General features: G+C 36.0%; 1 protein-coding gene across 1 annotated transcript in view; it reads left to right on the top strand.

Annotated features, from left to right (window-relative positions):
- Nucleotides 1-2,075: 2,075 nt before the first annotated feature.
- Nucleotides 2,076-25,469, top strand: part of Myo6 (myosin VI) — a 132,638-nt gene continuing 109,244 nt past the window's right edge. Inside the window, exon 1 of the mRNA XM_047557838.1 lies at nt 2,076-2,280. The gene's annotated coding sequence lies outside the window, so the exon portion shown is untranslated. The remainder of the gene's footprint in view (nt 2,281-25,469) is intronic.

The following is a 25,469-nucleotide window of genomic DNA, read 5'->3' as shown; positions in this document are numbered from 1 at the left end:
GATAAACTGGCGGCATTGTAGAGAGCGGGATAAAAGAACAAGGCTGTGGCTTGGGAAATATGTTAGGTGGCTACTGTAGTATACACTTCTTGAAATGATGGTGACCTGAAACAAGATAATGGTAGTACCTGTGAAGAGGAACTGGATACAGTACAGAGCTATGGAGCTAGAAGCAAAGACTCTCTAACTACTGGAGGTGGGGGGATGAAGAAGACAAAAAAATCAGTCATTTGTTACAAAAAGCATTAAAATGTAATGGCTTCCATTGATTTCCCAAAGGCTTCTAATAGTAAATTCAAATTAAGTCAAAGCAGTGTACTGAACTCACTGAGATCTTCAAAGTTTTAACTCATTAGAAAATGTAGAGTTTTTTGGGGGGTGGTGGTGGTGCTACCGGGGATTGAACTCAGGGGCACTCCGCCACTGAGCCATTTCCCTAGCCCTATTTTGTATTTTATTTAGGTGCTTAGCACCTCACTTTTTACTGAAGCTGGCTTTGAACTCCAACCTTCTGCTATAGCCTCCCAAACTGCTGAGGTTACAGGCGTGAGCCACCTCCACTGGCTGAAAATGTAGTTTTAATATAATTTCAGATTTATCTCATGGCAATCTGGAATTAAACTTCTGAGATTGCTGTAAATTATTTCCTTTCTTGTTTTCTCTTCCTCTTTCTTACTTCCCTATTTTATCATATTAATCAAAAACTTTTTTTTTTTTTTTCTTTTTTGGTGGTACTGGGGATGGAACTCAGGGCATTGCATACTAGGCAGGCACTTTACTATTGGTTAGGTAGCCACCAAACCAATTTTCTAGGCTGCAATCTTGTCCCCTTCTAATCCAATCTCTACAATGTCACCAGTCTTTTAAAAAATAAAAGTATGATCACCTACTCCTTCATTTAAAATTCCATAATGGCACTCCAGTTACATTAGTATAACGTCCAAACCCCTTAATTTTATTTTGAGTCCGGGTCTTGCTAAGTAACCAGGGCAGCCTCAAACTTGCCATCCTCCTGCCTCAACATTCGGTTCCTATTTTATTCTTAATATCTTATTGTGTTTCAGCTGTATGCTACATTTTCTCATCAGAAGGCAACTTTTCGCCAAGAGAACCTTGGGGCCTCTGAATATCTGAAACTTGTCTTTTCAGAATCTTCTGATTTCTTGAAATTTCCAAATGGTTACTTACAAATGTTATAAATGTTGTAGAAAAGGGTCACTCATGTGTAAGTACTTAGCTTCTCCTCCGCCCCTCAGCAGACTTTTAACATCATAATCAATTATTTCCTTTTCTTAAAAGTTTCATTTCATCCTAAAGGCAATGTATGTTTTCGTTGTAACTCAAATTTGCATAAACTTCATATTTAATTTTAAAAGATGACTCACTGATGTGTCACTTTTAAGGACAGTAAAATTAAATAACTAGAAAGGTGCTCAAAATACCACGGCGGGGTGGGTGGAAGCCGAGGGCAAAGAAATACAAAATTTCCATTTCTGGCCTGGTCCTCCAAAGGCCAAACAGTGTTCGCTGTTCAAGAGGCTTACTCCCCGCGAAGGGCTGTCCAGCCCAAGTCAACCCGGCTTCTGCTGACTATGCAGCGGTGCTTTCCTCTGCCGCCGCGCAGCCTAACTCCCACCGGCCCAGGAGCGGACACCTGGGCCCTGGATCCCCTGCTTAGCGCACGGTCTTGCCAGGCGCGGCGCGGTGCGCCCAAGTCCTCGCCCACTCGGAGCAACTTCTTTCTCCTTGAACTAATTCTTGCTGTTGCCACTGCACAGTCACGGCATCCAGTATAAGAAAACCTGCTTTGCTGGGACTGGAAACAATTACCACTGCAAAGGAAGCCTTTCCGCGGGGGAGGCAGAAGGATTCCCAACTTGGCCAGAGGCAGCACCTCCCTGCGCCGCCGAGCGCCCACCCAGCTGCAGAGGCTGGGCGCCGGCCGCCTGGGCCAGCCGAGGGCGGGGCGGCCCGGGAGCCCGAGTCCCCTCCCGGAGCGCGCCCCCGCGCCCGCGCGTCCTGCAGGCCCGCCCCGGTCCGCGGGCCCCCGCCCCCTCGGGCGCTCCGTAGCCGTGACGTGCGCGCGGCGGGGCCGGGGACTCGGCAGGGCGCCGGCCGGCGGGCGGAGACCGATCCGGGATCTGTTCGAGCAGGAAGCGAGCGCAGCCTGGCCGCCGTCGTTGCCCTCGTCCCTCAGCTTCACCACCTCTCACCCCGCCCTCCACCCGCACCGGCGACAGGTAGCCCCGCCGCCGCGCACCTGCCTTCGCTCCCGTGCGGGTGAGTGTCGCGCCGCCTCCGCTGCGGGGCCGCCTTGCTCGTCCCGGCCCGGCTCTGCTCCGGGCCCTCGTCTCGCTGCCTCGGGTCGGAATGCTGGGCTCACCTCCCGAGACCCAGGACGGGAGGAGCAGGTGATGGGAGGGCCCGGGCGGCGCGGCTCGCCGTGTTGACACGGGAGGTTCTCGTTTCCACCGAAAGACAATGAGAATCTTCTTTCATGGGTTTATCAACTCCAAGGTACCTTTGTTTCTTCTCTGGCTCCCAAGTAGAAACCGAGCCCTCAGGTGTCCAGCTTTCACTTGAACACTCCGTGATAGTTTTATTTTCTTATTTGTAAACACGCTTAAAATTCAGTGCAGAAAGAGTGTAGTTTGTTTGCAGATGAGAAGATCGAATGAAACCATTAATAATTTAGTCATGTAGGAGACCGTGATGGGATTCTTAGAACTGTATTTTTAGTCTTTAGGTAGTTAGGTATCTTGCGTGTGTTTACTTACGGATAAGGTCCTGAACAAGAACTTTATTAATTTCCAAAAACTCCTTAAACCGATTAAAATGCTCCAACTTTAGGCTTTCATTTTAAGTAAGAATTTGACGCGGTTAGTGCTAGAACAACCGTGTCAGAAATATTTCCTTACCGTTTCAAAAGACGCATTGCATTTTATCTGGCATAAAGTATATAGTGGAAAGATACTTAAATCCTAATGTACCAGTATTATTGGGTAGTTAGGAAAACTGCTTCAACTTAATAGACATGGTGCATCTGAATAAAAGTTTTATGCTGTTGTGCTTGGTGATATAGATGCAATATGTCCAAATATCTTCAGAGTTTGAGAGTTTTAGAAGCTCCCGAAGTTTAACTGAAACTATCTTCACACTGTAAAATGTGCATCTTGAACTTGGACTGGCAGTGGTCATGGTACAAAGGTTGGCAGTAAAACAGCATTTCTGTACAAATTAACTGAACTTCATACATGTGGTTTTCCAGTGGGAAAACGTTTAGTGAAAAAATTACCTTGTTCTAGCATAAATTTCTGTAACGTCACAAATAATGCAAAGTGGGCTATAGCCAGAGCCTGAAACAATACAGCCGTTCAGAATAGCTCATCGACTTTTAAATATTCAGATCATTTTGAGGATTTTCAGTTCACAGGAATTACATGCACAGTGGTAAAAATAAGTCATTTTAGTGTAATGCAGATTTGCTCTTTGCATTTGTATTTTCTGTGACATGTTACATATTGTTAGAAGCTGATTAAGTTCCATATTTGTTTTCAAAAATTAATTGTAAAAGACAGGAATAGAAGCATGATTTTTAGGAAAAGATTATGATTAAAAATTGCATAATATATAAAACTATATGGTATATAATACACGCTTAATCTTTATTAGTGCTTAGAAACGTGAATAATATATAATGAAGTTATAATATTTAATGTAAACTAATGCAGTTTATTAAAAACAAAGATCATAAACCATAACCTTTGTGGCTTATCTGGAATGAGTTTTTCCCTGTTTGTGTTTATGTGATCAAGTTTTAAAATAACAGTGAGCAGGAAATCTGAGAGAAGCTGAAGGCTCTTTTCTCATCCTGTTGTGACTTTGCCTGGAGTCTGTGGTGTATCATGTAGCCCATTGTTTAGACATCTGGGCTGTATCTGGGTTCTAAAATTCAACTTTCTTTAGAAAGGTTTAAAGATTTTGACTATCTTAGATTTGCATAAATATAAGCACTCAAACATTTAAAAAATGAACCAAATATAGCCTTCTGTTCGTAGTCCAGGCTCCATCTTTGATACGTAAAATGTTGATTTAAAAATGTTCCCAGGCTGGGGCTGTAGCTCAGTGCTAACACTTGTAGTGTGCCAGAGGCCCTGGGTTTAATCCCCATCTTTGCAAAAGGAACCAGACAACAAAAACAACAACAAAACCATTTTCTAACCCCAGTGAAATTTCGATTTCTCTATATTATTTTACTTAAAAGAGAATGTTGAAAAAAGCATTAAAATTTTAATAAATTTCATATAGTTTTGATTGTGATCCCCATAATGAGATAGTTGGTAATAATTTTTGAACTGGCTATTTGGTAGTGTAAGATTTTCATGCATTTATTAGGCCAATACAAAGTAATTTTCCAGATTGGTGGTCAGAGGAGAAAATTAAGACTCAGAGAAATAAATACTTACCCAAGGTCATGTAGCTCCAGAACGGCAAAGTCTGGATACTTACAGTCTTCTGATTGTGACACCCCCATCTTTTCCACCAGAACAGGTTGCCTTGATTTCAAATTACTTGGTGAACTGTTGAAATAAACCTGCAGAACTGGTATGGAGGTTTGAAGAAGTCACCCAGTAGTCGATGTGACAGGCCATGAATATAGTTCTGGAACTAATTTAGAATTCTCTTAGTTCTCAAGGTGACAGCCTTGAACAGTGATAGGATGCTGCTTTATTGTCTCTTGTCTAGTTGCAGAATGTTACACATATTATGCACTTTTTATTTTGACAGGTTCGTGGGAATCAGAATGAGACTGTAATCAAACACTGTATTTCATTATAGTTAAAATGAGTAGCCTCATGTTCCTGGTTAGAACTTTAAAATTGTCCTCCAATGAGATAGATAGTTGATCATAAATGTAGCATCTATCTTATAAATACTACATAAATTTGTGCTAATCTTAGGGGAAAATTTGTTTTAAGGTCTTGATTAAATCATCACCTACATATACGCCTAGGACAAATCTTTTTTATTGTCCATGTTTGCTTCAGGAATATCCCCTGAGCCCTAATAGGCAGAACAAAATTGAGTACTTAAAGCCCTTCTTTTGTTACAAATTAGGAGTCATACTTTGCAGCAGTAGAGTGTAGCTGGATAAATGAACAGAAAAATGGATTGCTGAGTTTGGTGTCTACTTTTGCAGGTTGTTTCATTATTTGAACTATTAGGAATTTGCATTTCAGGATACTCATATTCAAATGTAAATACAAAACTCATCCAATAGCTTAATGTAAATTATTAATAATCTGTGACATATCTGCTTTTTTGGGGGGGCAGATAATCAAGAATTAATTGGAGTATGTAAGCTTAAATTCTGTTTTTGAGGCATTAGATATAATGTTCAGAGGTATGAGGATCTTTTGTATTTAAGATAGTTGTAGGGCTGGGCATGTAGCTTGAGGGTGGAGCGCTTGCCTAGCATGTGCAAGGCAAGGTCCTGGGTTAGATCCCCCACACCAAATAAATAAATAGACAATTGTGCTTTTATTTGATGAATTTTAGTGTACTGGCAATAATATGAAAACCTAAGTGTTAGAAATAAGTATTAGAATATCTTTATGGTTTTTAAAACTGAGGTTTTTTCTTAATGTTCAGTATAGGAATGACATAATGGTTTGAGAAATGACCTTAAATCCACCACAATTTTTTCCTGTGAGTTCTGAAACCTAGGAAGTAAAACCCAAGGAACAAATCAGGCATCCTTCAAATCTTGCTTTTATTAAGAGAAGAAGTAGTTTTCTGTGCAGAAAGCATGTGTCAGGTGAAACCAAAACATTCAAGCACATTCCTTCCATGTATATTCACACAGGGTGAATGTTAACATTCATGCTGAGTAATGTGCATAAAGGAAACTCCTGACAAAAACACAGGTATCTTTTGTGTATGCTGTCACTTGTTATTTTATTTGAAAGCAACCAGCTGACTAACTTTACAAGGTGTGATATTTTGCATGGCAGAATTTTGATTTGTAATATATGTGGATGATCATATTTTTCAACAAATATTTAGTGACAGCCCATTGTGCTTCATAAATGACTATAGGTTCCTCCCTTCCTTGGCATATCGTTGGGTGAAGGAAATAGGAAGAGTGGCAAAAATGTATGAAGGTAAATTGGAACAATCCATTTAAAATCTGAAGATGAGGATGGGCGAGGCCCAGTGGTTCATATCTGTAGGCCTAGGTACCTGGGAGGCTGAGTCAGGAGGATAATTTGAGTCCAAGCTGGACAACACAGTGAGATCCTGTCTCAAAAAAAAAAAAAAAAAGTTTTAAAACTTGAAATTAGTTAATACCTTTATATTTGTATGACATTTTATTGTGTTGAAAATCATTTTAGGTACACTTGATCCTTAAAACAACTTGATGAAATAGATGTAATAAATTTATTCCTGTTTTATAGATGAGAAATGAAGACTCAAAACATTAAACATTACTTAAAATTAAGTAACTTGCTCAAGGTTACATAGCCACTTTGAGCCATCTCTGAGAATAGGACCTCTCTGTCTGCCAAAATAGTAGGCTCTCCCCTTCTACTTCTCTACTTCCTATGTTAGTTAGGATTAGTATTTTAGGAGTGATGATTTATTTCACTTTATGACTTTAATTCAGATAGTTCAAGAAGTTCTGAAAAATCAGAATCACTGAATTTTGTTACAGGTTTATTTTTAATGGAAGGTAGGAGATGGGCATGACACATCATTTATGGAACTACTTATAATGTTTTTAAAAATATTTTTAGTTGTAGATGAACACAATACCTTTATTTTATTTATTTATTTTTATTTGATGCTGAGTATTGAACTCAGTGCCTCACACGTGCTGGGCAAGTGCTTACTACTAGCCCCTACTTTAATGTTTTAATAGATTAATGGACTGAGGTTGGTAATTAACTTTTCTAGTTAAAGAATTTTTCAAGAAAACCAATTAGTTAAAAAAGGAGAAAATGTTCTGGGGAACTTTTAAGAATAACTTTTATGACTTGGCATTTTGGTATGATCTTCTTCTTATGACTTTTTGTTTAAGGACTCACTTAAGAGTTGAGTTGTGTCTACAATGGCTTCTTTATTCTTCATTCATTTAAAACATATTTAAGTGTCTGTGAGAGGCCAGGCACTGTTTTGAGTGCTGGGATACAGTGATTAAGACCAAGTGCTTGCGCTGATTGGCATTTTATTGTTGTTTTGAATTAAGTTAATTATAGACTCTTCATACTGGTATATAATCAACAGGACTGACCTTAAAGTTGAGAAATAGACAATTGTCAAAGTGGTGCAATTGAAAGCTACTGAAAGTCTTATTGCCCTAATATATTCTACTGCTCATCTGCTGTTTGCTGTAGATGCCCCCATTGGATTATAGCACTGTTACCATTCTGCTCCTGATAAATAAGTTTGTTTCATTATTTATCACAGTTTCAGGAAATAAGACTAAAAGGAAATAAATGGGACCTGGGACTTGTGTTGATGTTGTAAGAGTAAGAAAGGGTTGGCAAAGCATAATTTTAATAGTATCTATTATTTCTTGAGTTTTTGCTATGTGTCAGATACAGTGCCAAACAAGTACCTTATGTGTATTAGCTCAGTTAATTACTAAGTCACCTCATTGAGGTTAGCATTATGACTCTTGTTTTACAGTTTAGGAAATTTAGGCAGAGATGTTAAATTTGTAGGATCATAGCCAGCACTTGGTATCACTAGAATTCAGATTCCTCCTGATACTTAGTGTGTTGTAGATACTCATGGAGAAAGACTCATAGATTAAGCACAGACTTCTGCCATTCTACTGTGTGAGACAGATCTTATAGGCCTTGGTGAAGGACTGAGAGGTGGGATGAGTCCTAAGAACTTGCTGAATGAGTGGTGGGAATTGGAGGGGTGTTGCCAGGAGCCTGCTTGGTCCACAGGCTGGCTGAGCCCAGTCTTGGGGCCCCAGAGTTGCATTTAAGCACTCTGTCAGGTCCATAGGTAAGAGGATAGGCAAACCTGAGGGGTCTTGAATTTTGCCACTCATTAACTTGGTCAAATTTAATAATTAGTTTCTCTGGACTTCAGTTTTCTCATATGTAAAATGGAGGCAACTATTACCTACCTGCTGTGATTCTTTGAAGGACTGAATTAGGTAATACTACATGTTGGGCACATATCACACTGCCTTGCACATAGTTGATGTAAATTATTGTTGTTACTGTGTTCTTTCAGTTCTGAATTGCTTTTCTTTGTGATTCTAGAATTGGGCAGCACTCCAGACCAAAAATGGTTCAGAATGCCCCTGTGCTGTTGTTTTTTTCCATGTTTAATGTGAAATTTTCATCCAAGAGAATAAAACAACAACAACAATATATTAGAGATTTAGGCAGAATCTTTGAAGTTGGCCATTCTTAAGTACTTCTGAAATCAAAATTACTGGGGGAGCTGGTGGAAACATAGGCAGGTGTGGGTGGGGCTGCATATTTAAATTTTACAAGCTTCCCTGTTGATTTACATGCATACCAAAATTTGAGACCCACCGGCTTAAAACTTTTATTCCTCCTGTGTGCTTAGGGAGGGCTTCAACAATAACAACAAATCTCTGGGTTAACTAGGCAGTGTCTGGTAGAAGGAAGTGAGTATCAGTTACTAGAATCTCTTCATTGATTTTTTTTTTTTTTTTAAAGCTTATTTGAGGTTTATAGCAATATATTGAAGGGCAGCTTGTATTAAATTTCACACCTTAATTAAAATTATACTGATTGTTACAGCTTATTAACCAGTTTAGTTTGAACGGGGTTACTTATATTTAATAAACTATTATATAAATATCAGTAATATATAAATTTTTCACTGTATAGCTCTTAATAACTTTTAGTAAACTTTTTAATTGAAATTTCTAGATAGTGTATTGTCAAATAAACAGATCTGGTATTTAGTTGTATTAGGCAAAGTAGTAACAGGAAAGAAATTTCTTCCTTGATGGTTCAAGGGAAGAGACTGCTTACAGAGTTCAGAGAACAAACAAGAGTAGCAGAGGACCTAGGGACTAGCAACAGCAAGAAGCCATTAATTCTCCAGAGATAAGCAGAACTGGAGTTGGCATTGCGGAGGAGGGCCTGTGGGAGCTGTGGCTTGGAAGCATTCAGGAAGCAGGGGAAGGTTCCTTGACCTCCCTTTTCCTCTGCTTTCAGGACTTGACCAGTAACTGCAATCACTGAAACCCAGCTGAGGAGTCCATGTGATGACAGGCTCTTCTTCCCAGGGAAAGAGCAGGGTAGAAGATGTGGTGAAGCAAATGAAGGGTAACTAGGACATTAATTAGGACCTTTGGGAATTGTAGCTATCCTTGGTGCCTTTTAATCTCTTAGCATTGTGATACATCTTGGGATATGCTTGGGACTACTTGTCATATACTTGCTTTAGAAAATAGTTTATCCAGTTCCTTATGTAACCAAATTGTTTTAAGAACCAGTTGTTTTAAGAACTTTTGGTGATCATGTAACCATATAACCCAATGAGAACAATCTAGGTGTGCATCGGTATTTAATATATCTCATCATACCATGAGTTTTTCTGAAATTTTCTTTATTAGGTAGTCTTGGTTTAATGGAATAAAATTAAACTATGGCAAGAAAAGTTCTTTGCATTCTGGAATTTATACCTCCTATTCACCAGGACATTTAAAAAAAAAATTTTTTTTAGTGTCAATGGACCTTATTTTACTTATTTATATGTGGTGCTGGAATGAACCCAGTGCCTCACACATGCTAGGTAAGTGCTCTCCCACTGAGCTACAACCCCAGCCCACCAGGACATTTTGATAACAAAATACCAGAACATATGTTGATGTAATAAGTTAATAGGAGTTAAGATTTGTGAAATAATTGCTTATCCTCCCTAAGTTTTTTTGAAGACACATTAAATTTCTATATAAATCTGTTACAGTTTCTTTTATTCAGCTGTCTTCTATAAATGCCAATGTTGTGGCTATGGCTTTTTTTGTTGTTGTTGCTGGGATTGAAAAACCTCACACATTGCTTAGCATATACTCTACCGTTGACCTACCTACTCCTTCAGATACTATTAATGCTGGTGAAAAGTCATGTTTATTATTTTGGATTGATTACTGAGAGTTACTTAGTAGAAGTGTTGTCAAGAGCTAATATGAAGGATGCTATTATATAAGCAGTACTACCCCCAAAACCAATTAGATTAAGTGCATATGTATTTCTCCTTTCTTGGGGATTTCAGGGTGAAAAGAGATATAAGAACTGGTTCCCATCTTTCAAAAGGCAGAGCCTATTGCAAATGAAGGGTTGAACAATTAATCAAATAACATCTGGCTATGAGAATTTAGATGAAAATAAAGGATAGCTCTGGTTGTGAATGTTGTAATTGAGATTTTTTAAAAATAATCCATATGTTTCTTAGCTTGTCTTTTTAAAAAGGTATGGTATCTCATGAAAAACAGAAAGGAGACCAGTAGATAGAGTAAGGGAGCCAGAGGAAGGGGAGGAAGAGAGGGAAAGGGGAAGTACTGGGGGATGAATTGATCAAATTATATTGTATATTGTATGTATGTACAACTATGTAACAGTGAATTCTATTATGTGTAATTATAATGCACTAATGAAAAAGAAAGAAAAAGAGTATGGTGAAAATGAGATGCAGGTTTGGAATCAACCAATAACAACCTGTCCTTGTATTCATACACTTAGATATTTTCTGTGTAAGTGGGCTTTTTATTATTTTTTAAAGGGGGAATTTAAAACTTTTGTGGGATCTTCTAAAGCATTTTATTTATTTTGATTTGATACTGATAGAATTAGTACCCCTTAGGAGAGAATTGAGGTTTTTGGTTTTTCTGTATTATGTTCTTTGAATTTCCCTGATTTGAGGACTGAGTTATTCCAGAGAGAACTTTTCTCTTCTTCCTTGTTATTATTTTTTTCTAAATTAGATGAACCAGCTGTATTTTGGTTTGTGGGCATGATTTGCTGTCTCTTTTCCTTTTGGTCTTGGGATTTGGGGAAAGAACAAAGAATTATGCATGTTTTGAAGAGGAATGTATCAGTTTTTTTCTGCTTTTCCTGTTCATCATTGTTGATCTTCGAGATTTAAAAAACAAGATGATTTATTTATCTGTTATGATGGTGCTTGAGATTTCAAACAAAGCCCTGGCTTATGTTGGCCACTGAGATGATGGAGAAAGAAAAGTATAAAATTAGTTACCATGTATTCATATGGCTAATTGAGGAGGTTTATGTTAATTTAAAGACAATTTTTCTGTTAGGTATTGGGAGGAGGAAAAAGGAGGATAGAAACTGACCATGAGTTTTCATGGTTTGTTTCTTTTTTTATTGGTACTGGGGATTGAACCTAAGGGCACTTATCATTGAGGTGCATCCCCTGTCTTTTTTTATTTTTTATTTTGAGTCAGGATCTTACTTTATTTGCGGAGGCTAGTGTTGAATTTGACATCCTTATGGCTTAGCCTCCCCAGTCTTTGGGGATTACAAAGTCGCTGAGATTATAGGCTTGCGCCACCATGCCCCAATACTACGGGTGTTTCAGAAACTAGTAAAAAATATTAATTTCAATCAAAATTTTATATTTAATAGGGATACATTTTACTGATAAGTTTGATTTAGAAGGGAAGGCAGCATAAATTAGAAATTTCTAAACTAGTTGTTTAATTTAGTTATTTTATGTTTTTAAATTAAAAAAAAATGGTACTGATGATTGAACCCAGGGGTGCTTAACCACAGAGCCCTTTTTAAAAAAAATTTTTTTTTGTAGTTTTAGATGGACAGAATGCCTTTATTTGATTTGTTTATTTTTATATGGTGCTAAGGATCAAACTCAGTGCCTCACATGTTCTAGGCATGTGTTTGTTCTGCTACTGAGCTACAGCCCCAACATCCCCCACCCAGCTCTTTTTTTTTTTTAGACAAAGTTTTGCTAAATTGCTGAGCATTTAGCTACTTTAGTGAGTCACTAACAAAGATAAAGATAGCCCAGTTGTTGTAAACAGTGACATTAGTTCAGCAGAAAATGGGCTATTATTTATTAAAGGTGCATTTCTGGAGCTGGTCCATAATGTTATGGACTTTGATCCTATTCTCTAGGATCCAACAGTTTGGCATATAACCTTAACATAGATTAGTTTCTACTTTTTAAAACAGGAAAAAGAATACACAAAGCTTATTTCATATCTAAGCAGGGGAGCATTAGATTCCTAGATCAGTTTCAGGATGCACTAAGTCAGCATGTTCAAACACTGAAAGTTTATGTCAAATGAGTTTCTGGTTGTTTTAGTCAGCTTTTTCACTGCTGTGACTAGAGGACCCCACTAGAACAATTATAGAGGAGGAAAAGTTTGAGGGTTCACAGTTTCAGAGGTCTCAATCCGTAGACAGTAGGCTCCATTCCTCAGGGTTCAAGGTGAAGCAGGACATCATGGAGTGTGGCAGAGGGAAGCAGAGACAGTCTCCACTCTTCAGATACAAATTATATACTCAAAGGCCACGCCCCCAATAAAGCACTTCCTTCAGTCACACCCTACTACTTTAGTTACCACTGTTAATCTCTGTCAGGGAATTAATTCACTGATTGGGTTAAGACTCTTACAACCTAATTATTTCTTCTCTGAACTTCTTGCATTGTCTTGCACATGAGCTTTTGGGGAACATCTCACATCTAAACCATAACAGTGGTGGTAGTACATCGTAATGAAAGATTGAATGAGTGATCTAATGTTATCTAAGTACACTTCTAACTATTCTTGTGGGTCAGTAATATGCCACCACTTGAGTGTCTTGCAGTCATTTTCTCACGTTTCTCACACTGATCCTGTGAGGTGACTGTTCCCATGATCCCATTTTACAGTGGAGATAACTGAGGTCTAAGTAACTTGCCAAGGTGACAGAAGTAGTGAGATACAGAACTGAAAGATGCTTTCAGGTGATCTGGCTCCAGAATCTTTGCCTAATTTAGAATTGAATTCCCTTTTTTTGTGAGGGTGTTTGAGACTCAGAATTTTGAAAAATTTCTTGTCTTTATGTATATACCCAAAGGATGATAAAAACATGACACTGCTGTGGTTGTTGCCTACTTTCAAATCCCAGGTAGACAGCTCTTCTGTGATATCCACTTTCCTCTTGGGTGTAGAATACCCTCAGATTTCTGCTTTACACAGGGCTCCTGACTCCCCTGTCAGGTGATGAGAGCAGCCCTCCTAGACATGTAGAGTCCAAGCCATTCCTTACAATACCCATTTTATGATCTACTTGATGTATGTTCTCTTATTTATTTACTTATTTAATTTATTTGTGTTTTCTACAGATTGCATTTTGATTCATTGTACACAAATGGGGTACAACTTTTCATTTCTGTGGTTGTGCACGATGTAGATTTGTACCATTTGTGTAATCATACATGTACATAGGTAATAATGTCTGTTTCATTCCACCATCTCTTATACCCCCGCCCCCTCCTCCCTCATTCCTTCTACATAATCTGAAGTTCCTCCATTCTTTTCTTCCCCCCACCCCCATTATGTATCGTCATCCACTTATCAGGGAAAACATTCTGCCTTTGGTTTTTTGGGATTGGCTTATTTCACTAAGCATGATATTCTCCAATTCTGATGTACATTCTTTAAGCAAAAGTATTAATATGAAGTTTTGTGTGTAAATTAAATAATGAATTGAATGATAACATTTTACTATCCTTGGAAAACTTCCATATTTATTAAAGGACCCCAATGAGGGAAAGAATCTTTTGTAAAACAAATGATTGTTTTCTAGATTATACTAATAAAATATTTTTTTCATATTTTTAAATGAAAAATACTTGTACATAATGGTGGGAAAATATATTTTCATACATTTTTTTCATATACATAGATCAAGCTAAAATATTCATTTGATATAAATATCAAAATGAAATTTGATCTCATTATGTGGTTCATATTACCAATAAAAGAATTGGGTAATAGTTTTTCCTTAAATAAATTTCATTTGTTGAACTTTCACTAAAATATATTTTAGTAGGTTTATCTATAGTAGATAAAGCAGTAGGTGAGGTTCAGCACAATAGTAAATTATCTTTGTGTTGCAAAATTCACAAGGCAAATGTTAGGGTTCTGGTTGTGCTAAAACCAATGTTTTATGTGACTGAAATAAATTCTCTGAAAATAGGTAAATTTTAGAGATAATTTATGTAAAATTGTTATAGTTGAAAAAGACAACTATTATTTGGAAGACATATTTTCATGTAGCCCTGGATAAAATATTCCCTGTACCTAATATTGCTAACAAGGCCTTGATCTCAGATTCATTGAATCTGTGTTCTGTCCCTGAACACTTAACAATGACTACTCTGTAAACTCCTAATTAATAGACCCAGTGGCCTTGTTTAGATCATTTTTCTATTCCAACTTATTCAGCTGTCAACCAGCTAATCCTCCTTAACTCTTTCCTTCCAACTTCTGTGTTCATGAATTCCTGCAGGTGTCTGACTTTTGCTTTTGCTGTTTATTTTCCTCTGCCCATGTCTTTGCTGTTCATGCACTTATAAAATCCTGTACCTGGCACTTTGCTCTACTCACTGTGTTCTGTTTTGATCATTATATCAGCTCCATGGTTCAAACTGTCATCTTTGTATAGATTTTTCCAAAATTCCTTTCTGTATCATCTTGACCAACATTTCAAAACTGACATTTGTTAGACACCTGAAAACTTCATACATTCCACCAAAGAAACAGGAGATGCATCTTCTATTTCCCACAGAGAACCGCTATTGCGCTAGAGGATTTTTGCTCAGAACCTGCGTTTACCTTTTCCCTTCTTTACTTGGTAGATTCTGTCAATTGGCTAACTGTTTTGCCTCTGGCAGAGTCCCCTTCACTTTGTGTGCTCACAAGTGCAGATTTCATTATTTTTCCTTCATTTGATGTCTCCCTGTATTTGACTGTCTTTCTCAATGTAGAAGACTATCCTGTGCATTGCCAATAAGATATATTTCCAAGTAGAACTGACTGTAATAATCTTCTTCTCAATAAGTATCCCCTTTTGCTCTTTATAAATACACTGTAGAATCCAGACTTTTATTGCAAAATTTGAAACCTTTTGTGTCTCATCTGCTTTTCTACTACAACATTCTTCATACCTCTGTTGTTCTATGCTCTAACCTCAATTATCTGTTCCCTAAACAGGTGCTCATTCTTCTCCTTACTCTTGTTCAAATAGACATTTTGTCTGGAATGAGTCAGTCTTACCCATCTTTCAAAACCTGCTTGAATTAACTCTTAAGTAGCCTTTCCAAACTTACTATTTGGAAATACACCTGTATTATAATGTACATCACAAAATATGTAATGTATGTGTTATCCTTCACTCTCTCAGTCTAACAAGATTATAAGTGACTAGAGGGTGTGAATTACCCAGCTAGAGGCTTTGTAAGTGGATATTAGATCTCTGGACTCGTTTTTACACTTTTAAAAATCATTGAGGATTCCATAAAGATTTTGTTGATGTGGGTTCTATCTCTGGATATTTACTGTATTAGAAATTAAATTTAAAAGTTATTTAACCCTTTAAAATATGTAAAAAGTACATAGCATATTAACAAACATTTTAAGAGAATGACTTTTCCAAAAAAATAGTGAGAAGAGTGGCATTGTTTTACATTTTTGTAAATCTGTTTATTGTATAACTTGATGGAAGACAGATGGAATGTCATATTTCTTTATGCTTTCAGTTTGTTGCAGTATGTTGTTTTGGTTGAAGTTTTGTATGTGAAGAAAATATGGCTTCACACAGATAATGTTATTGGCAAAGTGAGAAGTATTTACTTGATCTCTTTAGATAACTGTGGTATTCTTCTTTGATCCCTCACCCAAACTCAACAAGTAGTAATTTCTTAAAGTTCCAAGGTGAAATCTTAAACAGTATCAGTGAACTTTTTGTACTCTTTTATATTACAGTCCATTAGTCCATTTTGCACTTTAAATGGATCTTTTACCCATGCATGATTTTATAGCATGATGTATTAGTCATTTGGAACATAGTGTTTCACCGAGTTATGCAGGTCTTCCAAGTTTATTTAATATTAAAAAATCATATTCTGATGTCTTTAGAAGCATCTTTAAGTGTTGGAAAACTGTTGGTACATAAAGTTCTATGTTTGTACTTTTCTCTTAGAAGCTTGAATTTTACCATTGCCAACAAGTATGGTCAGTTGCTTTTCTTGAAGTAACAGGCTTCACTCTAAGAGCAAGAACAATAATGAAAAAAAAAAATCCCAATTTTGCCAAATACTCAAGGTTGAATTGCCATGGTTTATCAGTTGTTCTTTCCAGTTAAAATGGTATTTTTTTTGGGTAGAAGGTAGGTAGTTCCTAAAGATTACAACTCAGAACATTAGTACAGGGCTGGGGTTGTAGCTCAGTGGTAGAGTACTTGCCTAGCACGTGAGACATTGGCTTCAATCCTCAGCACCACATAAAAATAAATAAATAAAATAAAGATATTGTGTCCATCTACAACTTAAAAAAACAAAAACAAAAAACAAAAAAAGTGGTTATTTTCCCTGAGGCAAAAATCTTTCTTTTCAGCAACAGAAGTACTTTATGCATTATGCACACTTCCCATTTCATCATACAGAATTAATAAAAGATATACATCTAGGGATCAAGATGTAATAACCGTACCTTTTACTGTTTCATGAAGGGCATTCTTAAATGAAGCAGCAGTCTTTTTTTCTCCAAGTGCAGTGAGTACTGGTATAGTTTGGTGTCACTTCCTTGATAGTAGCTAAAGCTCTAGAAGTTTTACCCATCATTCCCTCTACATCACGAGTGCAAATGTAACATGTGGAAAAGGCTGATGCCCTAGTATTGTTATGAAAGCAGCTTTGACCTTGTTGAGTCTGACAGCATCTCAGGGATCTTCAGATTGTACCTGGAGAGAACTACTGGACTAGGTGATTGTCCACTTGAGTTGTTAATACGTTTAGGTTTCATGTGGCTAGACATGTAGAAGCCTCAAATATTAGAATCAAATGTTTACCCTGGGAGTTAAAATAATTCTACTTCCTTACTAAGAAGTTGAGGCAGACTGGTGTTTAGAAAGGTTAGGAGGCTTGATGAACTTAAAGTAGTCGAGAACTGAAAGATAATTCACATGACTCTTAGTTCAGAGTTCATTTTTTTTTCTGTAAGTATTATGAAGCTAAAAAATCTAGAGGTAATTTCAGATACATTTACATAAAACTATGACTGGAATATAAGCATTTCTTTTTGTGACATAATGTGGATGCTGCCAAGATTGTTTAGTGGAGAGATTTTTGAACTCTTTTCCCCAGACGGATTAACTTCCGTCTATTTTTTTCTTTCACCTTTTTTTTCCTTCATTCTGTTGATCTGAAATTGTTTGGTGTGATCAGATGGAAGATTAAGTGACAAAATGAGGTAATTGGGCATTTAATGCATAAACATTACTTTTAAAACCCTCAAAATATACCCTGTTAAAAATAAGTCTCATCAGTCTGACATTTACAAGAGTAGCATGTGATTTTACAAAAAGATGAAAAATAATTGAGATTTTTTTGGGGAGGGGGCATGTTGGGGATTGAACTCAGAGCTTTGCCAATGCTTAGCACACACTTAACCACTGAACTATATACACTGAGCCCCTCATCAAGTATTTTTCAGAGCAAATTTCTTTTCTTATCTTTTTTTCTCCAGTGCTGGGCATTGAACCCAGGGTCTCTTGCATGTTTGATAAGTACTTTATCACTGAACTACATCTCCAGACTCTAGAGAGAATTTCTTTTTAAAAAATCATTTTATCGTGGAAAGTTTTAAGCATATTCAGAAAAGGGGAGAAGAGCATATGAACCACTGTGTTCTCTTTATCCAGATTCAAGCATCAATTCAAGCTAAACTTGTTGAACTATTATTTTAAAATGATTATTTCTCTTACCTGTGGGTGATTTTGAATTAAATTCCAGATGTCGTATAATTTCACGCCTATGAATATTTGTTTGTAAGAGAGTATTTCTTTAAAAACTTTAATAAGGCATTTATCATGAAGCCAGGACTTGATATCTAAACTGAGTTTGAAATAAACTTGTCAGAAGTCTTTTCTAGTCTAAACAACAAAAATTAAAAACAAACAAAATCAACTCCTTTTGATACTGTTTTCTTTCTTGTTCAACTGCCTTATCGTCTCAACTCCTTACTCTAAATTTCTGAAAAGAGGCAGTTATGTTGGCTGTTTCTGGTTTTTCTTTGTTTACTCTTTACACACTGAACACCATTTCTGCTTCTGTGACTACACTAAAACAGTTGAGATTATCAGTGCCTTTCCCATTCCAAATTCACTGATTTGTTTTCAGTTGTTACCATCTTCTTCTGAAGCAGTTGATGACTTTTTGACAGCCTCCTAATTTTTGCATTGTCCTCTCTCCCAAGGCTTTTTTGTTTTGCTAGTACTGGCAGTTGAACCCCAGGCCTCATGCATGCTAGGCAAGCATACTACCCCTGAGCTACATTCCCAGATTCCTAAGGTGTTTTCTATTTTTGTATACTTTTTCTCCGCTGATCCTCATTTTTCCTTTAAAATATCAGGTTTTGGGCCAGGTGCGGTGGTGCGTGCCTATAATCCGAGCAACTTGAGAGACTGAGACTGGAGGATTGTGAGTTCAAAGCCAGCCTCAGCAAAGGCAAGGTGCTAAGCAACTTAGTGAGACCCTGTCTTTAAATAAAATATGAAATAGGGCTGGGAATGTGGCTCAGTGGCTGAGTACCCCTGAGTTCAATCCCCGGTACACCCCCTGCCAGTGGCCTGCAAAAGAATAATCATTTCCTGGACTTGCTCTTGTTCTTATGTACTGTTGTGCTGTTAGTTCATTATTTTATGAGATCTAGTGCTTCCTTTTCATAACAATTATATTGTAATTCTCCCTTCCTGTACTGCAGTTAATAGTATAGCCTGCACATATATATTTTATATGAATATATACATGTCTACAAATACATATTAAAATTAATATAGTACATGAAAGGAAGTTATTAAATTACTACTTTATATGTTAATTATACTTATTAAGTTATATGTTTCAGTATGTGAAGACTCAGGCACTACTATACTACAAGGAAGAATAAAGTGATCGGATGCTAACATTGTTAGGTAGAATAATCATCAATGCAGCAACTGTAAGTTAGACTAATACATAGGTGTGTTAAATTGATGATTCAGATAACAATGATTAACATTGTTTTATAACATGATTTTTCCAGAATGATGAATAATTTTTTTATGAATAATTTTTGATAAGGTTTCAAATAAAGAACAGTTGTTTTTGAATTTATTTGGTATTATATTTCTAGAAATCTCAGTGTATATTAAAACAATATAAAGTACTTTGAATATATGTCTGTGTATATTGGATTAGGTTCTGCGCTCACCTATCTTCTCTAAGTTTGCTGATAATTTTGCTTTTTATACATCTTTAGTGGCATCAGAATAATATGAAAATTTGAAATCAGTAAAAAGTACTTGGTCCCAACCGATAGGAGTTGGATCAGTATGGAGCATCCTTGTAGACTTATTTTAGCTGCAATATTCTTGTGTAGTGTTTTTTTCTCAGTTCATTTCTTGAGTTTGTGTGGTGCTTCAAGTGAGACTCTGAAGAGTTTGAATTCTGGGTAGAAAATACAAAGAATTGATGAAATAATAAGAGTATTCCATATTGATGTAAACTAGAAACTGTAATAAATAATGTGTAATTCTGAGGCTGGGGAGATAGCTCAGTCGGTAGAGTGCTTGCTTTGTAAGCACAAGGCCCTGGGTTCGATCTCGAGCACCCAAAAAAAAAAAGTGTAATTCTTTTTAAAATAACTTGTGATTTACAAATGCCATTTGGGTTGAAGATTTAGCTCTGTGGTAGAGTGTTTGGCTAGTGTGTGCAGATCTCTGGGTTCCAGCCTCTGTACTAAAAAAAAAAAAAAAAAAAAAATTGCATGTTTAAAAAAATTAATTTATAGAAATCATATTTTACCTGTCCAAATATTTTACTGTCAGCATTTTTTGGCGTGCATATATTTTTTTGCCTGTAGTTTTAGGTCCTTGGGGTTTCATCAGTCTGCTCTACTTTGGGTCCTAATTTAAATACAAGAATTTTTCTTTATTTTACGAAACAGTATTTCTCCCTAGATATAAACAATTTATCTTTACACCATCAAAGGATAGTGATTCTGGAACTGAGCAAAAGTTAGTTAACAAATTATTGCCATAAAATATATGAATTATTTTGCTATAGAGACATTGCCATAAAGATACATTAATTCCTTTAAGAAATACATTTCAAAATAGCAAGAAATAATTTTCTTATACTGCTTATTGTATAAGTTATTGTTCTGTACTTAGTATTTGAACTTCTAAACTACACCCCACTTAGTTTTATAGACATTTTCTAACAACTATTGTTTGTGTAATTGAAAGCTTTACTTTTCAATTGATTTATCTTTACAAATTATTTGATGTCAAATGAACAATTTAGCTGTGCCTTTTTTAAAAATATTTTTCAGTTGTCAATGGATTTTTCTTTTATTTATTTATATACAGTGCTGAGACTCAAACCCAGTTCCTCACATATGTGAGGCAAGCACTTTACCATTGAGCTACAACCCCAGCTCAGCTATATCTTAATGGTTAAAAATAACTAAACATTTTAGTGGTGACTGGATGGTATACTTGACCTTCCTTAAGAAATATGTAGACACATCTTTACACTAGAGCTGATAAACGGTTTTGTTACTAGATGATGATTGTATTTTTCTGTAAATAAAATGTAAGGGAAAAAAATGAGCTATAAAACATAGAACTTAAACAATTAAAAATTCCCCCAAATTGTATAAGATAACATGAAATCTTTCCTTTATTCATTTTTTTCAATATAAATGAGAATTTGGAATGATTGTCCAGATAATTATTGTATCAATATGAAAATGATTGAATTTAAACTTGGTATTGTCAGAAGTCAGAGAATAGAATTCTAGGGTTATGATTTCTGTGCTGTGGCCTAGACTCATTAATCCCAGATCTTGGAGGATGGAACTGAGATGTCAGCACTTTCTTAGAAGTCCCTAGGTAATTTCCATCTGCAATTCCATTGTTCCTTCCTTCCTTCCTTCCTTCCTTCCTTCCTTCCTTCCTTCCTTCCTTTCTTTCTTAGGTATTATAAATGTTTGTCTTTTTTTACATAATAAAAATGGTTTGAATTATGTATATTTTTCCAAGGTTAATATAACTTAAAAGCATGATAGCTTAGTATTTTTGTATTTTAGTTTCAGTGAATTTTTATTAAATGTAACTCTATACAAATTTACATAATTGATAAACTCTTCATAACCAATAGCTCAAATAAATTTATCTTTTATTTTTATTATTTTTCATGCATTGTGACTGTTTTGCCACAAAATTGTCGATAATCCTTTTAGTTTCCATTGAATCTTTTGACTAGAGAATGAATGTAGTGTGATGTTTTAATGTGACTGTTAACTCTTTAAATATAGAAATACTCAGGTAATGTGGTTTTACTTTTCATGTAGTGGTTGTTTTCTACATTTTAAGATATGGCTTAAGAAATATTTAAAATTTCATGGTGTATTTATTAGAAATTTTCCTTATTGAGGAAAATCAAGGAAACAAATTCTTCACTGAACCTTTTAATCCTCCCTCCCTTACTTCTGAGAAATGGTGCTTTAAAACTTGGGCAGTTTAGATAGGGAATTATTTTATGTATACAAGTTTATACTTCGATGTTATTGTTTATGCATTGTAAAGAAGATGCTGTTTATGTAGTACTTCGTTATATCCCAGTAGACCAATGAGTTCTCTCCAATAAATATGATCCTCCTAGGATTAGGAGTTTGCAGTTTCTGTTTTGCCACTGGTAAGGTTAGAGTCTGCATAGTAACTGGGTGAGCAAATTCTTCTGTGTCTAGTAAGAGGGGCAGAAGACAGTGCATAAGTGACCTCTGGGTGGGGAATGCATACAGAAGGTACTGCTGCCTTGGTTTCAAGCTCGGGGGCTGGGTTGTCCTTGTCCCTGGATGTTTCGAATGAGAAGCCTTGGCAACTGTCCAGATTGGAAATATACCTTCTCAGTTTCCAGGCATACTTTGGCTTGTCTGAGGGCAGTGTATGGGGATAGCAACACCCAGGGTGGATGGCTGTGTTGCCAAAGATCAGTCTCCTGCCTTGAGAACTGTGCTGCTTATCTGTTGTCAGTCTGGGAGCAGTCTGCCAAATACAGGTCAGGAAGTGCATACGACTTGAAAAAGAATCCTTTTAAAATTAATTCAAGTCCTTAGCTTTGTTCTGTTATGTGTTTAATGTTATTTTATTAACAAATTTGATGCCTAGTCTTTAGTAATGTATATGTTTGAGGGAGTATGGCCCATATCAAAAATCATTACTACCCTTATAAAGAAATGGAAAGTGACTTTTTAATGGAGTTGACTAATATATTCCTAGTAAAAGTAATTAGTAACAATCATAAGGTAATTTGAGGCCTGTTAGGTAAAGCAAAGTGATGTTTTGTTTTCATGGACTGTGTAGCATATCCTTGCTTTCAGATGCCATCTTACTCATCTTTTAATACTCGGTTCAAAATGGATTCTCTTTCCTTTGTCCTGGTCCTTGTCCTTCTCTTTCCTCTACCCTGTGCATACTTTGTGTCAGCACTTTAAACATTGTGCTTTGCAGTGTAGTTGTCTTTCTTTTTCAGGAGGTTTTATTCTTGTGTCTTCAGGGACCAGTACTTTGCCCTGTTGTAAAGTTTGCTCAATAAATGTCTACTTAGTAAATAATTCCATCATAAGTTTTGACTGTGAATATATTGTCTATCTCTTTTAAACATTATTTTCTCCTAATATAAATTTTAGGCCAGATTTGGGATAGTTATAAAGATTTACCTTACTGTTTTTAATTGCTGCGTGGCGTTCAGTAGTCCAAACATAGCACAGTTTTAAACTGTTCTTTTTACCGATAGGCTTTTAAATTGTTTCCTGTTTTTTATACTTACGGTGTTAAAATAAATATCCCTTGTACATATTGAACAGTTCTGGTTCAGGGGATTTATAGGTTATAGTTTTTAGGGATAAACTAATAACTCAGTATGACAGCTTTGTAGTTTTTATTATCTGTGATGGGTAAAAAAAAAGTATTTAATTGTTTCAATTATACACACACACACACACACACACACACATATATATACATACATACATATAGATAAATATCTTGAAGGAAAATACCAGACTTTAATTTAAAAAATGTATAAATATGATTTTTCTGGCCTAGTTCTTTACACAGATATTGTTGACCTTTTGAAAAATGAGACTTTTGGTTTAAAAGGCTTTAAAAAAATTGAATTGTGATTTTTATGAGGAAGCACTTAATTTCCCCCATCCCCAATTCATTTGAATTTAGTAATTATTTGTCTCAAGCTGTAATGTAGAGAAAAAAAAATATCCTTTGCTTCTCAGTTTCTGGAATCAGCATATTTGAAGGCTAAGACCTTGGGAAACATTCTGAAACTTGACAGAAAACAGTTTGTTAAATGAAATATGGAACAAAGATACATTATAATTCCGATTTAGTGAAGCAAGCAAGTAGCGTATTACTTAGAATTCAAGTATTAGCATATTACTTAGAATTCAAGTATATTTGGGAATGGAGCGTTTGCATTATGTTTAATTACTTTGTATTTGCCTTGGTAGTTTTTGGTTAGTTAGTATATGGTATATATATGACAAGCAAACTGAAACAAATTGGAATATGATATTAAAAGGAAATGATTATAAAATATGCAAGCTGAGCATGGTGGCACACACCTGGAGTCCCAGCTGCTTAAGAAACTGAGGCAGGAGGATCACTGCAGTCAAGGAGCTCAGGGGCGCGTGGAGAGCCTAGTGAGACCCCACCAAAAAGTAAAACAAAAAAAGCTATGAAATACCCAGTCATATTTGTAATTAGTTCTCTCTGACATAAATTCCATTTTTTGCTAACTTTAAAGAATACTTGATCATAATTTATTTATAATGGTCAAAGTCTAAAGCACTTTACAAATATTGTATAATGTAATATATTTTCTTCTCTGTTTTGTGGTTTCTGGAGAACTTCGCAGTAAATGAACTGTTTTATTTAATTGCTATATGGTATTCAGTTTATATGTTTTATATTGATTTAGTGAGTAAGGAATAGCTTTAACAAATTTCTCCCCTTACTTTTTCTGGTTTCCTTGAGAGGAAAAAATGCTTTAAGAGCAATAAGCTTATCATTCTCCTAGTTATTTTGACTGCCATTTGACTTTGTTTGCGAACTAAGTTCTTACTAAAAATGCTTTTTTAAAAAATTGTCCTTTTAAGACCTATATATTTAAATGTTCTAGTTGATCAAGTTGCCTTTAATTTTTGACATTTTATTGTAATGTGTTAGTTTTAGTTTAGGAATTCTTATACTGTGTTCATTAAAATTTGGGGATAATGGCAATGATTGCATTATTAAAATAGGACACTGATATAAAAAGATTACTATAGCTTATTTTAACTTTTTTATTATTCACAGAGACAAGTTAAGGTATATGCTAGTTTTGAAATCTTGTAGGGATAAACTAATAAGATGTACATCTGCTTCCTCAGAAACTTAAATCTTACCATTTGAGACTATGTTGTTAAAAATTGTGTTTAACTGTTTTGGTTTAAGAGGGCATTTGCTATTTATGTATTCAATCAATAATATTCAATAAACTCCAATACATGATATATAGTACTATATTAGTTGTTTGCTGATCATGGAAAAGTAAGACGTGTTTCTTGTTCTGAAGCACTGAGGAGAGATTAAAATGAAACAACAAAATATGAAATAAAGCAGGGAGAAACTAGTAGTATATAAATTTAAAAGCATAGAGGAAGGACTGCCTAATCCTGAGAAGGGGTATGGTGGAAAACTTCACAGAGGAGGAGAAATTTGCTTAATTTTTGGAGCACTGAATAGAAATGCCATAGTGAAGAACAGGGCAGAGACCTTTCTGGCAGGAGGAGTGCAGATTGTGTGTGTGGAGTGGTGACTCTTCCTGTGAGTGGCTCACGGTATACATACAAGTGTAGAGGATACACTTGGAGAATTAGACCCATGCATTGTGGTGAGACTAGTACTGCTTGGGTGCCTCCACCTCCAACATAGAGGTGACATGTCGATCTCTACTGTTGATAACTCAGCTTTCCAGGTTTTCAGGATTGTGTGTGTTTTTCTCTAGTGTCGTTTGGAGAAACTTTCTATTCAAGATAAGACAAAAGGATGGGGCAGGGAGTGATGTGTCACCTAAACCGCACATGGACAGATGAGGACCTGTGCTGGAGTTTGGAG

Source organism: Sciurus carolinensis, chromosome 7, assembly GCF_902686445.1.
Source record: "Sciurus carolinensis chromosome 7, mSciCar1.2, whole genome shotgun sequence".
Classification (NCBI taxonomy): Eukaryota; Metazoa; Chordata; class Mammalia; order Rodentia; family Sciuridae; genus Sciurus; species Sciurus carolinensis.
This window is presented reverse-complemented; position numbering and strand designations above follow the sequence as displayed.